Source organism: Hylobates moloch, unplaced genomic scaffold, assembly GCF_009828535.3.
Source record: "Hylobates moloch isolate HMO894 unplaced genomic scaffold, HMol_V3 SCAFFOLD_15, whole genome shotgun sequence".
NCBI classification, from domain to species: Eukaryota; Metazoa; Chordata; class Mammalia; order Primates; family Hylobatidae; genus Hylobates; species Hylobates moloch.
In genome coordinates, this window is record NW_026652290.1 from 50042813 (window position 1) to 50056388 (window position 13576).

The 13576-nt window shown below is 56.4% G+C and overlaps 1 protein-coding gene across 3 annotated transcripts in view; it reads left to right on the forward strand.

Moving 5' to 3' along the window:
• RAI1 (retinoic acid induced 1) overlaps nt 1-13576 on the forward strand; it is a 162450-nt gene that overhangs the window by 31005 nt on the left and 117869 nt on the right. The window contains exons 1-2 of one of the 3 annotated variants that reach the window (XM_032753646.2): nt 9318-11489; nt 11919-12054. The exons of 1 other annotated variant lie outside the window; for it this stretch is intronic. The gene's annotated coding sequence lies outside the window, so the exon portion shown is untranslated. Of the gene's footprint in view, nt 1-9317; nt 11490-11918; nt 12055-13576 lie in introns of those variants that run through there. One more of the 3 variants, XM_032177425.2, reaches the window with a different exon arrangement.

The window sequence follows — 13576 nt, forward strand, 5'->3', positions numbered from 1 at the left end:
CACACATGTCCGCAGGCAGTGGACCACCAGTTTCTAATGTCTGCGCTGTGGGGCGCTTGGGTTTTTGCATTTGGTTCTTTTACATTCCTTATTTTATTGGAAACAGCCCAAATAGTCACTGAGCTGCAACTCTGTGCTAGGTGCCGGGGCTCTATCAGCGAATAAGAGAACATGTGACGGAGCTGCCATTTTAGTGGGAGAAGACAGTGAATAAACATATATCAGGTGATATGTGTTAGGAAGCAAATGGAAGCAGGGCTCCAGAACAGAGAGTGGCTGCAAGGCCAAGCCCACATCTGGGTGGAAGGGGCAGCTAGTGCAAAGGCCCTGAGGTGGGGCTATGCTAGGTGTGTTAGAGGCCTGTGTGGCTGCAGCGGGGGTGGATGGGGATGTGGGAGGAGGTGAGGTCAGAAGGTAGCAGAGGTCAGATGGCATAGGAGACTGTGGGCTGTGGTATAAGCTTGGTTTTAAGTCTTATGTGAGGTGGGAGCCATGGAGGATTCTTAGTGAGGGAGGGTCAGGATCAGACTTGATTTAACAGGCTCTGTCTGGGTGTTGTAAGGGCTGAGGGGGGCAAGGATGGGCCTAGGAGGCCCAGAAGGGGCTATTGCACTTGTCTGGCTGAGTGATCATGGGGCCTGAACAGGATGGGGGCAGTCACCAGAGGGTGACCTGAGGAAACTGTGGTCAAGCCTCTTTGTGGTATACAAACAGTAAACACGATACTGATTCTAAGGACTTGGTAGTAACATGGAAATGGTGACTGTGTATAATGCTGTGTGAAAATAGGATTAGAAAATTGTACATTAAAAAAGCACCAGCCCAGATGCAAAAGGCTGCAGATCATATGATTCCATTCATACGAAATGCCCAGGACAGGCAAATCCAGACAGACAGACAGGAGGTGAACAATTGCCAGGGGCTGGGGGCGGGGAAATGGGGGGTGACTGCCTATGGGAACAGGTTTCTTTTTGGGAGGGAGATGAAAATGTTCTGAAATTATGTAGCAGTGATAGTTGCACAACTTCATGAATATACCAAAACCCTGAGTTGTCCCCTTTAAAAGGGTGAATTTTATAGTGAGTGAATTATACCTCAAAAAAAAATTTTTTTTAAGGCACATCCAGATTTCTAACCAAAATTGGATGCACATAGAAAACACTGCAAGGAGCTGGGCGTGATGGTGCCTGTGGTCCCCCACTACTTGGGAGGCCAAGGCAGGAGAATCATCTAAGCCCAGGAGTTCGAGACTAGAGCCTGGGTGATATAGTGAGATCTTGTCTCTAAACAACAATAATAGGCCAGCTGCAGTGGCTCATGCCTGTAATCCCAGTACTTTGGGAGGCCGAGGTGCACGGATCACCTGAGGTCAGGGGTTCGAGACCAGCCTGGCCAACATGGCGAAACCCCATCTCTACTAAAAATACAAAAATTTAGCTGAGCGTGGTGATACATGCCTGTAGTCCGAGCTACTCGAGAGGCTGAGGCAGGAGAATCGCTTGAACCCAGGAGGTGGAGGTTGCAGTGAGCTGAAATCTTGCTACTGCACTGCAGCCTGGGCAACGAGAGCAAAACTCCATCTCAAAATAAATAAATTAAATAAATAAATAAATAAATAATAAATTTTAAAAAGAAAAGATTGTAAAGAAATATTCACAGTAATTGTCGTAGGGTGAAGGGGATTCTGGATTTTTTTTTTTTTTTATCTTTTCTGTATACTTTTCAATTTTTAAAACTTAAAAGTAGGCATTTCTCTCTAAAAACATAAAGACTTTGTGACTAGGGCCAGGGATGGGGGATCCACTTGGAGGGGCTCAGTCTCTCTCTCCAGCCCTCGTGGATCCATCCAGCTGCACAGCTTTCACGTGGGAGGTTGGGAGCAGGAGCTTGCTCTGGTCCCCGGCTCTGACCTTCTGGAATTCCATTCCTGCTCACATGGCCTTGGTCAAGTCACAGGACCAGAGATCCCAGCGGCCCTCCCCTGGAGAGTGTCCCAGCCGCCCACGATGCCTCCACCCAGAGGCTGCCCCGTTCTGCTTGCATGCCTTCAGCCGCAGGTTGCTCACCACCTCCCGAGCAGCTCCCTCCTTCCATTTCTGGGCAGCCCTGCCTGCTAGCAAGCTCTTCCTTATATGGAGGTGAAATCTGTCTTCCTGTTGCTTCCTCAGCTCCCTCTCTGAACCCCAGTTTCTGGGTCTGCAGAAGGGGGCTCCCAGGCCTCCCCCTGCCTACCTTGGCCACTGGGAGGTTCTAAAGAGACTGGAGGACCAGCAGCCCAGAGCCTGTGTCAGTGGTCATTCAGCTCTCGGGACAAAGCGTGCGTGGGCCTGTGCCCTGGTGGCACAACCAAGTAGGATTTCCACATTCAGTGTCTAGGCCATTGCTGTGAAGTTGGAATTTGATACTAATCCTGGAGATTGAAAACTCAGACCTCTCCATAGGCCAGGAAGGAATGATAATCATCAGTGCTAACATTTACGGAGGGCTTGTGGCGTGGCCAACTCTGAGTGACGTTCATGCACTCATTTCTGTTTATCACCAGCACATCCCGAGCCCTGCTGTTCTTCCCCATTTTAAAGGTGAAAAACCTGAGGCTCAGAAATGTAATGGGAAGCAGCTGGGTGCGAGCCTCCTGGCACACATTGTGGGAGTGCTGTGGGTCGAATAAGGAAGCTGAGCAGCAGGCAGCCTCTCCCCTGCAGAAGGGCACAGAAGCAGGACTGGAAGGAAATCCTGGTTGTGGGCTGAGCTCAGGCCATCCACTTGTCGTGGTGGGTGAAGGGTCTGGCCCGCAGGTCTGCTCTCCAAGCTGCCTCGTTGCAGGTGCTGACTTTGGGGGGATTTTCTTTGTCTTGGCCTAGGAGCTTTCTTGCTCAGCTTGGGGAGAGAGGTAGTAATGTCGCCTTCCACCTCATGGACTTCCCAGTTTAGAATGCTGCTTCCCATCCCACCCACATCACCCTCTGTTAGGTAAGCAGGAGCAGAAACGCAATCTTCATCTCAGCTCTGGAAACGGGTTCAGAGAGGGTGTAGAACTGCCCAGGGGCACACAGCCAGGACAGGCCCAAGCCAGGAATTGCACTGGGGGTGAGCAGGGGATGCCTTTCCTGGCTTAAGGTATGTGGGAGACCAAGAGCCATCATTTTACCCAGTCCTCTCCTGGAGAGCCGGGGGACATCTGAAGCCAGGGGCTCTGCCTGTTTCCTCTGCACTGTCCCTGTGCTGGGCTGCTCTGAGCTGGGCCCTAGTGTGGAAGGTAAATAAGCAGCCCCATGACAAGCTGTGAGACTGGGCAGTGGTTTGGGCTCCACCCAGGCCCATGCCTCTCTCTTCTGCTTGCAGAGCTTCAGTGTCTGCATCTCTCAAATGGGCTAAGGACACTCACCTCAGAGGATGGCTGAGAGGATTCCATGTGGGGTGCTTGGCAGAGTTAGCTCCAGCTCTGCACGCCACCCCCTCCCATGGTGCAGCCACCTGGGTTCCACCAGGGCATTCTGGGATGACACCAGACCGGGAGGAGAAGTGCGAGGAGTGGTGTGGTCATTGGCGTCTTTCCTCTGCCTCCCCCGGCCCCTTCCATTCACATAGTAGAAATTCAGATAGCACAGCAGCAAGTGTTCCTCCTGCTCCTGACCTTCCAGCAGTTTCTTCTCCATCCTTCCAGGAGTGATCTCCACAGATTCAGATGCCCCCTGGAAAGGGCTTTCCATTCAGAGTTTCCCCTGGACTCATTCTGGCCCCAGAGAGGCTGTGCCCGATCCGATCCTCGCCCTTTTGCGGGTGTGAACTTGGAGGCTGTGAGTGGGCCAAGTTGCCCCTGGGAATCCTACATATTCTCTTCCACATCCTCCTCGTGTTGTCCGTTCCGTGCCCTCCTATGTCAGGAGTGGAGTGGTGCTGGAAGGCTGTGCAACACACTGTTACCCATTTTGCAGATTACAAACTATGGCGGGGGGAATGGGTTTCCCTTAGCAGAGAGGGAATTGTCCAAGTCATGCCAAAGACTTAAGGGCATGTCATAGCCAGCTTGAGTCCAGGCAGGAGCTGCAGCCACCAGTTGGGACAAAGTCAGGGGACTTGAGAGGTCTTCACCCAGCTGGGGCCAGGAGAAGGCCTGGAGGCAGCATCTCTGCTGCCATCAAGTCCAGGGAGGGCAAAAGCCCATGGAGCTCTGAGCTGAGTTGGGAAGTGGCTGGAGGGGTCACTTGTGGAGTGGTTAAGCCACCCAGAGATACCAGTGAGCCCTGGGGCCAGGGAACAAAAGATATGTGAAGGCAGGTGACTGACACTTGGGTGTGTGTGGACTTCTACATAGAGAAATCTGTGTTCTTGCATGTGCGTGTGTCATTTATATGTATACATGTGTATATGTGTATACATCTCTGCATGTAGCTGTGTGTGCGTGTCTATATGATTGCGTGAGTGTGTGTACACACAGATGTATGTGCCCATGTTTCTGGATGTATGTGCCCGGCCTGAGTTGGGGACAGGGTTCTGTACGTGTGTGTGCACATGTGTCTGTGTGCATGTGTGTGTGGTTTTGTGTCTATTCATGTGTGTGGTGCCTGTGTGAGTGCACATTGTATGGAGGGTCTGGGGGCTGCGTATGAGATAACTGTGTGATTCTGTCTGACTCTGGGTGTGTTTTGTGTTGGGTGTGTCTACGTGTGTGTCTGGCCCACACACACTGGCCCAGGGCAGGATGGAGGGGCCTCCCGTGTGGTGCTGCTGGACTCTGATGTGGTCACCACAGCCCCATGGGCTTAGCGTGGGGCACTGGTGGGGTTGATGTTGCCACTCATCTTAGGGTGGGATGGCATGGAGCAAGCCCATCCCGATGTCCCTGAGTGGCCTGGTGGAATGTGCCCACGGGATGCCCACCACCAGGGGGGGCCCACCAGCGTTGGGGCTGAGGCTCAGGCTGTAGCAGGCTCAGAGGTCTGTCTATAGCAGTGGCTAGATGTGTGTGGCTGGGGCCTGTGCCTGAGGTCAGAAGTCCATTTGTGGAAGAGGCTGGGAGTCAGTCTGTTGCTGGGATTGGAGAGGGATCACAGCGACCAGGGTTAAGAGTCAGAATGTAGCTGCTGCCATGGCTAAGGGTCAGTCTGTGGCTGCAGTTGGAGATCAGTCTGTATGGCACAGAAGACAGGTTAGGCCTCAGCCATACCACTGTCCCCAGCCCCTTGGTGGCTCCCTGGCCCAGGGGTAAGTTTGAGCCCTGGGAACAAGGGGCAGGGGCAAGAAGGCGCCTGTGGGTCCTGCTACCAAGCAGGCCTGGGCCCAGCTGTTCCCATGGCCATGGCAGAGGAACCCCAGCCAGCCCAATGTGTCCAGAGTGTGTGGCTTCATTGTAGCCAGGAACCAAGGGTGCCCAGGACCGTGCCAGGGTGAGCAGGGCAGTGCTTCCCAAGTGAGACTGAGAGAAGACCCCTGCCTGCCTCTCAGTGCCTTTCCTCAGGCACCCTCTGGCACCTAGCCCTGTGGCTCTATAACCCTCCTTCTCTCTCCTCCTACCCTTCTTTCCCCTCTCCTTCATCTGCTGTCATCCTCCCCACCCCCCAGTCTGTCTTCCTTTACAGCTGCCCAGTCCTCTCTTTCCCCCAGCCAGCCTCCTGCCCCCACCTGGGCCCTCTGAACCCCAGGGCCTTGCCTCTTTCAAGTTCAGCAGCTTTGACTTCACTCAGATGCTGGCACTGAGGAAGGAAGATGAATACCCATAGTTTGGATGCCGCAGGAGAAGGAGGCTGCGTGGAGGCACAGTCACAGGCCTGCAGGCAGGGGCCATCTTCCTGGAGCCCACGTCCAGTGAAGGGTCCACAGCAGGGGTCAAGGGGGGCTTAGACTTGGATTCTGCCGTGTTTGAGCCTGAAGCTGCACTGACCTCATGGGGTGGCCTCCTGCAGTCAAGTAGGGAAGGATGGACAGACACACAGATGACAGGGAAACACTACAGACAGAAGAGATCAGAGGTCGTTCAGATCAAAGGCAGGCAGAAGACGCCTCGGTCTTGGCCCAGTACCAGCATTCCTGTGCATACCCCAGCCCAGGGCAGAGACTGAGATGTACTCCCTCTCGTCCCCTTCCCCTGGTGGAGAGGTGGCCACCAAGGCAAGCCTTCTGCTGTCACTCCAACCAGAACCTGCATGGGTCGGGGTGGGTGGGCCAGATCAGCCTCCATCCTGGAATCAGGGGAGTGGGGGCACTGAGGGGACATTCAAATGTTTGGAACATTTGAAAATGTTCCAAAAATGTAAGAGAACTTGGATCTCTATACTCCCGATGCTCTCCACCCCCATCAGCTAAAATATCAAGCTCTTTGCTTTCAAAGAAAAGCATTTTCTTGAGTGTTTTGCTCTCAGTTTCACATGGTAGCCCCAGCTTGCTCAGGAAGTACTTGGCATTAGAGGGTTTTGATGGGGAGAAAAAGGAACAGGGCTGTAGTTGTTGAAGGACCATGCCAGCCCCACGCGGGCAGGGATGCCCGTTCTGTTCCCTGCTATCCCACAGTGCCCTGAACAACGCCTGGAACATGGTGGGTTCCATAAACATATACCGAAGGAGATTATTTGTGGGCAGTTGGTCTGGGAGACAAAACTGGATCCATGGGGGCAGGAGGGCTGGCAGCTGCAGACCTGGATCAACATGCTCATAAAAAGGGGATATTAAGGCTGGGAAACTGGGAAGGTGACTGGGGTAGATGACCCCCTGCTGACTCAGGGCACAGCTCCTGGTACAGTCATTAAAAATGGGGCCTCTTCAGCAGTTTTCTAAGCTACCACATTGGCACAGAGGGCATTAATGTGTTGGAGCAGGCACAGTGGAGGCTGAGGAGGGGCAGGGTTCCTTCCTGAGGCATTTGCTCTCCCACCAGCCCCACTAGCATGAATGGCAGATCCCAGCAGCTGCATCCATCCTTCTTGCAAGTTGCTCAGGCAAGATACATCAGCGAATCCTGCTAACCCTGCCTTCATAATAAATCCAAAATCTGACCCCTTCTCATTGGCCCCACCCTGGCCAGGCCTCATCATTGCCCACCTGGACTAGCGCAGGATGCAGGCTTCTGTGCTCCTGCCCTGGCCCCACATCTGCCCTCTTCACAGGGAGAAACTCTGACCACCCAAGGGAGAGCATGTCCCATCCCTGCTCAAAAAACTGCAGAAGCGCCTCATCTCGTTCGGTCTAAGAGCCAAAGTCCCTACGATGGTGTGTGTGCAAGCCCCTGTAGGTGTGGCCCCTCATCCTCTCTGCCCACATCTCTTTCCGCTCACTCCCCTCAAGCCACACTAGCCTCTTGGCCATTCCTCGAAAATCCCAGCCTGGCTGCTGCCTCAGGGCCTTTGCACTTGTTTTTCTTTCTGCCTGCACAGCTTTGCCCCCAGACAGCTGCATGCCTCACTACTTTCGTCTGTCAGGTGTGTTCTCAAATGCTCTTAAGTATGAGCTCTGACCACTCAGTGTAGAAAAACAGTCCCTGCAGATGCTCCCAGCCCGCTTCCTTGGCTTTATTTATTTTTCCATAGCACGCTTCACCTAAGGTAACATACTACATCATTTGCTTATTCATTCTGTTTCTTGTCTGTCAAGACTAGGATGAAAGCTTTGTCTCATTCCTTGCTCTGAATCCTCAACACATAGAATGGAGTCTGGCATCTAGTAGGTGCTCAGTAAATATGTACCAAGCCAGTGGATGCATAATTCTGCCACCTTTAAGTTACGTGACCAGGAGCAAGTGCATTTCCTGGACCTCAGTGATCCAGTCTCTGAAATGAGGCTGACTGATGGGGCAGGGAGAGATACACAGAGATTTGAAGTTGCTGCCCCACTACTCAATAAACATGGAATAGATGTTAAAACCTGGCCCACATCTGACCTCAGGCCTGCAGGCTTCCAGCGTGAGGCTTACCAGACCAGGGCTGAACTTGAATGCGACTTCTGGGTCTTAGTGTACCAGCCTGGCCTGATGGGCCTCCCTGTCCCTTGTTTCCACTTGGGTGTCCCTGGTGACCTGTCAGCAAGCCTCGTCCTTGGCTGGCTCCATTGCCTGCATTCCCTAGGACCCTGCTTAGAGTCCCCAGCCCTCTACCCACCCTGCCTCTCTGGTCAACAGCTCCTGTTTATTATTTAGCTCTGGAATGGCGTCTGGACACACACTTGCATGTAAGCAGCTATTGAGATAGTGCTTGGCAAACAAAAGGGCTGACCTGTCCAGACCTAGGTTCTCCAGAACACAGCCACACCTCACCAGGAAGTACTGGGCCCTTTAAAACCTGTGAGCACCCCTACCATCCCATCGAGGAGGGAGGATCCTAATTCCCCTGGGGCAGACTTGGTGAAAGGTGAAATCAGAAGCTAGGGAGCAGGAAGCCTGCCAGCCAGGCAGCCTCTTCTGCTGGTGTTCCAGCAACATTTGTGGGTGCTGGATGCTGGCACCATGATCCCATGGAATCCTGCCAGTAGGGTCTGATGGAGTAAGCAACGCTTTGGGGTCCATGCACACTTAGGTTTGAATTGTGAGTTTGCCACTCCATTCTGCTGCACTGCCACACGCCATGCACTGTGCTTGGTGGAGGTGAGCAAGCAATCTTGAAATTGAGAGTCGGATGGGTTCCGATTGTGTTGCTGTGGTCTTAGCAAGTTCTTTGCAGGCTCTCAGCCTGGGTTTCTCCTCTAGGGGTTGGTCAGATCCTGACCTTGGGGTACTGTCTTGTGACTCTCCATGATACCACTTGTGGAAGGGCCCTGGTCAGGTCAGGGTTTCCATCACCCTTTGGCAGATGTGAATGGCAGCCCTGCTGAATCAAGACCCCTCTGTACCACTGCCCCAGGAGCTCCAGGGAGTCCCCAGGGAGCCAGGGAACAAGAGAGGCCCCTGGAACAAATGACAAGCTCTGCCCTTTTTTGAGACAAGCCACCCACCACCATCCCATCCCTCTACACCCATCCCCAGAATCTGGAATCTGTGAAGGGTTACTCACTGAGCTACCCGGAATCTGTGAAGGGTACTCACTGAGCGACCTCAGGTGAGTCTTTGGACATGTCCTGGCCCTGATGTTTTCCATCCTCCACCCCACCCCCATTTTATCCAGGGGAACTGTTGGCTCAAAGAAGAGAAACCTTGGGCTTGGTCAGGCTTATGGGAGGAGGGCTTGGTCTAACTTCATTCTTCTGTGCATTCACTCATTCATTGAACAAGTGCTTATGGAATGTATACGAGGAACCATTCCAAATATGGAAGATACACCAAGGAACAAACAGACAAAAATAGCTACCAGATACATAAGTATGTAAATTACGTGGTATATTAGAAGGTGGGGAACAGCATTCTAGGCAGATAGATCAACAAGTGCAAAGGTCCTAAGGTGAGAGTGTGCCTGCTGAATTCAGGAACTGCAAGGGGCAATGTGGTGAGTGGGGCAACAGGCTGGGACTGAGGGCAGGAGTTGGTGGGGACCTGATTGTGTGGGCTGTCATCAACCACCTGGGGGACTTTCTCCTCCTCATCACTCAGAAACTGAGGAGGGGAGGGAAGACATTCCAGCCAGATTGGTGATCCCCAGCAGGCATTTGGGCTTTACCATTGCCACCTTAATGGTATACACAATGTGCATCTCCTGGTTCACCCAGCAGCCTCAGGACTGAGTGACCCTGGTCCCCAAGACAGATATTGAAGACAGAGACTAAGCAGCCTGACATTTTAAATATGGGGAGCCCAGAGTGGGGCGGGGCTGCTCAGGACCTTAGGGATTCATTTCTGGTAGGGAGGGCTGCTACCAGGCTTCAGGGAATGCCAGAAAAAAGGTGCCCGAGGCCCACCTGACATGTAATGATGGGCAGAGTTGGGTGTAAGATGTATAGAGACTTTAGTATGGGCAGGGTGGGGCTTTAGTAGGTGGAGAGGGGAGATTGGGACATCACCGAGCAGCAAAACCCAAGTGTGACAGGTGGTCGGTGTGCTCCTGCCAGAGCAGAGGGGCCTGAGTAGGAGGAAGTGGAGGTAGAGGCCGAGGAGAATGAGACAGACTCACTGGCCAGCGGGAAAAAGTGGTGGGACGAGCCAGGGCTGACACATCTGTGTGATCCCTGGTGCAGTAAATCCGGTAGATGGATGGACACGTGGATGGATAGAAAGGTGGGTGGATGCAGCGACGGATGGATGGATGGATGAATGAATGAATACGTGGGCGGTGAGCGGCCGGGAGAGGGGCGGGCCAGCTGAGCGCTCAATCACAGCCCCAGGGCTCAGCGCCCGCCAGCTGCACTCAGAACTCCCCTCACCGCGGCCCTGCCCTGGGGCACGTAATTACGTGCCCCCAGGGCTCTGGAGCGGCTGCTGGGACTACAGCGAAGAGGGGCCCGCGCCACCTCCGCCAGGCTCCACGCGCCGGCCTTGAGCGCGCTCCCCTCACCGCCGGGAAACCTAGAGGTGCGGTTTGGCCCCAAGGTCCCCGGTCCTGCTCTTCTTTGTCTCGGCCTAGTTCTCGGCTGTCTCCGGGCCGGCCGCGACCCACCTCTCCGGGCGGTCGTTGCCGCGTGCTTCTGTGTTGCCCCAGAATCATCGAGTCTCAGTTCTCGCTGCCTTCCCGGCCAGTAGGCGTCTCCCCCAGCTGGGGAGGGTCCCCCAAACCCTGTGCTTCTAGGACCGCGGGGCCGGCAAGTGGCAGGATCTCCAAGCTGCGTCTCTGATGCGGCGAGGGGAGGCGCGCGATGAAGGCCCCCCTCTTCTCCGCCTTCTCTCTACGCCCCACCGCTACTACACGTCGCGCTGCGCCGCGACCCCGGTGCTGCCTGTTCGCGCCTTAAGCGGCTCTTCTGCCGCGGTGCGATCCCCGACGCCAGGAGGACTGACCCCCACCCGCCAGGCCTCAGACCCCACGCAGATCCAGCCACACACACAACCGCCTGCAGATACCCACCACAGCCCTTTTCGTTAACCCAAAGCCCCGCACAGGCGCACTGCCCCTACATGCGCAGCCCCACAGCCCCACACACCCACAAGTCCACTCGCAAACAGGCCCACGTGGCCACACAACTGCCCTCCGGACACAGCCCCACGCAGGCGCAATCCCATACACACACAACCGCACACAGGCGCAATCCCACCCACGCAGTACCTCACGGAGTCACACAACCCCCCTATAAACAATCGCAGACACAACCCCACGCAGCGCCGCATCAGTCAAGCTGAGACCCAGAAACACATTCACAAGCTTGTATCCAGACCCCCCCCTCAAGCCCCGTGACATTCACTCGTAGTACAGACCAGAAATATACAGCCACACTGATACACACACAGACCTAAACGCACAGCCAAGACCTCACCCGCAAGCTCGTAAGTCACTGAAAAAATATTAAAGCGTTCCCTCCCTCCCCTCCTCTATCTTTGACATACACACGCCCGCGCGCGCGCGCGCGCGCGCGCACTCTTACACTCACACCCCCCGTCCCTAAGCGCGTCGGAGCCTCGCAGCCGGTGACCCCGAGGCCCCGCGGTGAGAGTCAAGGGAGCGTCTCCCCGGCGCCCCCTCCTCCCGCTCCCTTCCAGAGCTCATCGCTCGCCCCCCCCCGCCCGCCTCCTCCTTCCCTGCCCCCTCCTCCTCCTCCCTTCCCCCGCGTCTGGGGCGCGGGCTGCGCGCAGCCAAGCCCCCTCGTCGCGCGCCCCTCCCCGCGCGCGCCCCGCGCCAGCATCGCGCTTACCGAGTGGATGCGGCCACGGGGCCGTCTCTAATTACCTCCTGTCCCTCGGCGGCCTGTGAATAATGGCTACTGAGGGCGCTCGCAGGGGCTGCTAAGAAGGAAACGCGGGGCGCGAGAGGCGCGGCGCGCGCGGGAGCGCGAGGGAAAGGAGCGAGCCTGGGGCCGCTGCGAGCGGCTGGCGAGAGAAAGGAATCGTGCGAGCGCTCACATTTGTTTCTCCCAAGGATCTCATCTGGCCACTGCGTTCTGGAAGAGGCGAGAGGGAGAGCGTGCGCGAGAGGAGGGAGAGAGACGGCAGGGGAAAGGGAGACGGCGAGACGCGCAGCGCCGGCGCCCGGGAGACCCAGGAGGAGCCCGCAGGTATTGTTGGCGGCGGAGCTTTGTGTCTTCGGCGGGCCGCGGTGGGCGCCAGGGCTCCCCGAGCCCCTGGCCCGCCGCCGCGCGCAGACCTGCCCCGAGCCCGGGGCTGCAGGCTGGGGTCGCCGACCGCCGCGGACACCCCTCCCGCGGCGCCAGGATCTTGGCTGGAGTTGCGGATTTGCCTGTTTGGGGGTTTTCCACGCTGGTTGAGGGAATCGGTCTCAGGAGAAGGAATTTCTTTCTTTCCTTTTTTTTTTTTTTTTTTGGCCGCAGTTTGGTTGTGCTGGGGATTCCCCCCTCCCTTTTCCTCCACAAAGCATTGGTGAGCGGTCTTGACGACTGTGGTATTGGCGGAAGGCATGGGGCTGAGATGGCGGGGCTGGTGGCCGCGGATGGGGAGGCGAGAGATGCCAGAGAAGGAGGGAGTTCTGTTCAAGTTCGCAACCTGCGCCCCGAAGCTGGTTGGGCCCGGGAGGGCGATCCGCGCGCCGGATCCCGCTCCGGGCAACCGGTGGGAAACTTCCCGGGAGCGCGGCCTCCCTGGGGACTCGGCGCCCCTGACGCCTCCGGGCGCTTCCTCGGGCCGCTGAGGCCCCTCCTCGCCGCCCGCCAGCGCTTAAGGTCGCGCTCTCCCCACCCCCGCCTTCCTCCCTTCCCCGGCGGCTTCCGGATCTGGACAGAGCTGCAGGAGCGGCTTCAAACACTTCCCCTGCAGACCCCTCCCCACTACCCGCACGAGAGCCTGCCCAGTGGCCCCCCTGCCCTGCGCCCCAGTCTCTCGCGCGGTCGAGTGGCCAGGCTAACAATGAAATCTCGCACCTCTGCCGTGGGGGGAGGAGGTCCCTCCTGGGGCTGCTGACCCTGGACTTCGGGCAGGGGGATGGGGCTCCTGGGGGAGGGGCTTGTTTTCGTTAGAGACGTCGACTTGGGATGGCGCCGGGGCAGGGAGGGGGCTGGGGGGTGGGCGCGGCGAAGGCGGCAGGCTTGGGTTCGCGGCCGGGGGTCATGGATGGCAGCCCCTCTTGGGCTTGGTGATTGGCTGGTGACTTCAGGCACGTCGAGGGCCCCTCCAACCTCAGCCTCCTCCCCTCTGGTACAATGCGGGCTGAAAGAGGTGATCCCGAGGGTGCTGTGCTTGTGTGACGAAGTGTTTGTCTCCTGCGATCCTCAGCAGACGCTGCTCCGGTGACCCGGAGATCCGGACGCCTCGCCCCCTCCCTCAGGGCCAGGAGGAGGGGAGGATGAGGGGGGAGGAGAGTGGTGGGAACTTCTCCTTTCCCATTGAGGCCATGGGAAGGGAATGCTAGCCCAGAAAATTTCTGGGGACCGCACTTCTGAGGCGGGGACTCAATCCAAGGGGGGACCACCGGGTCAGAGGCTTCCCGGCACGCAAAAGCCCCCAGATTCTTTTGCTCCATCGGGGGATGCAGAGGAAGGGGAGAGGTGGAAGAGCGAAGGGCTAGCTGGTCTGGCATTGGGGGGTGGAGAGCCTGTGGAAATCAGCCTTAATTGGATTCCCAGG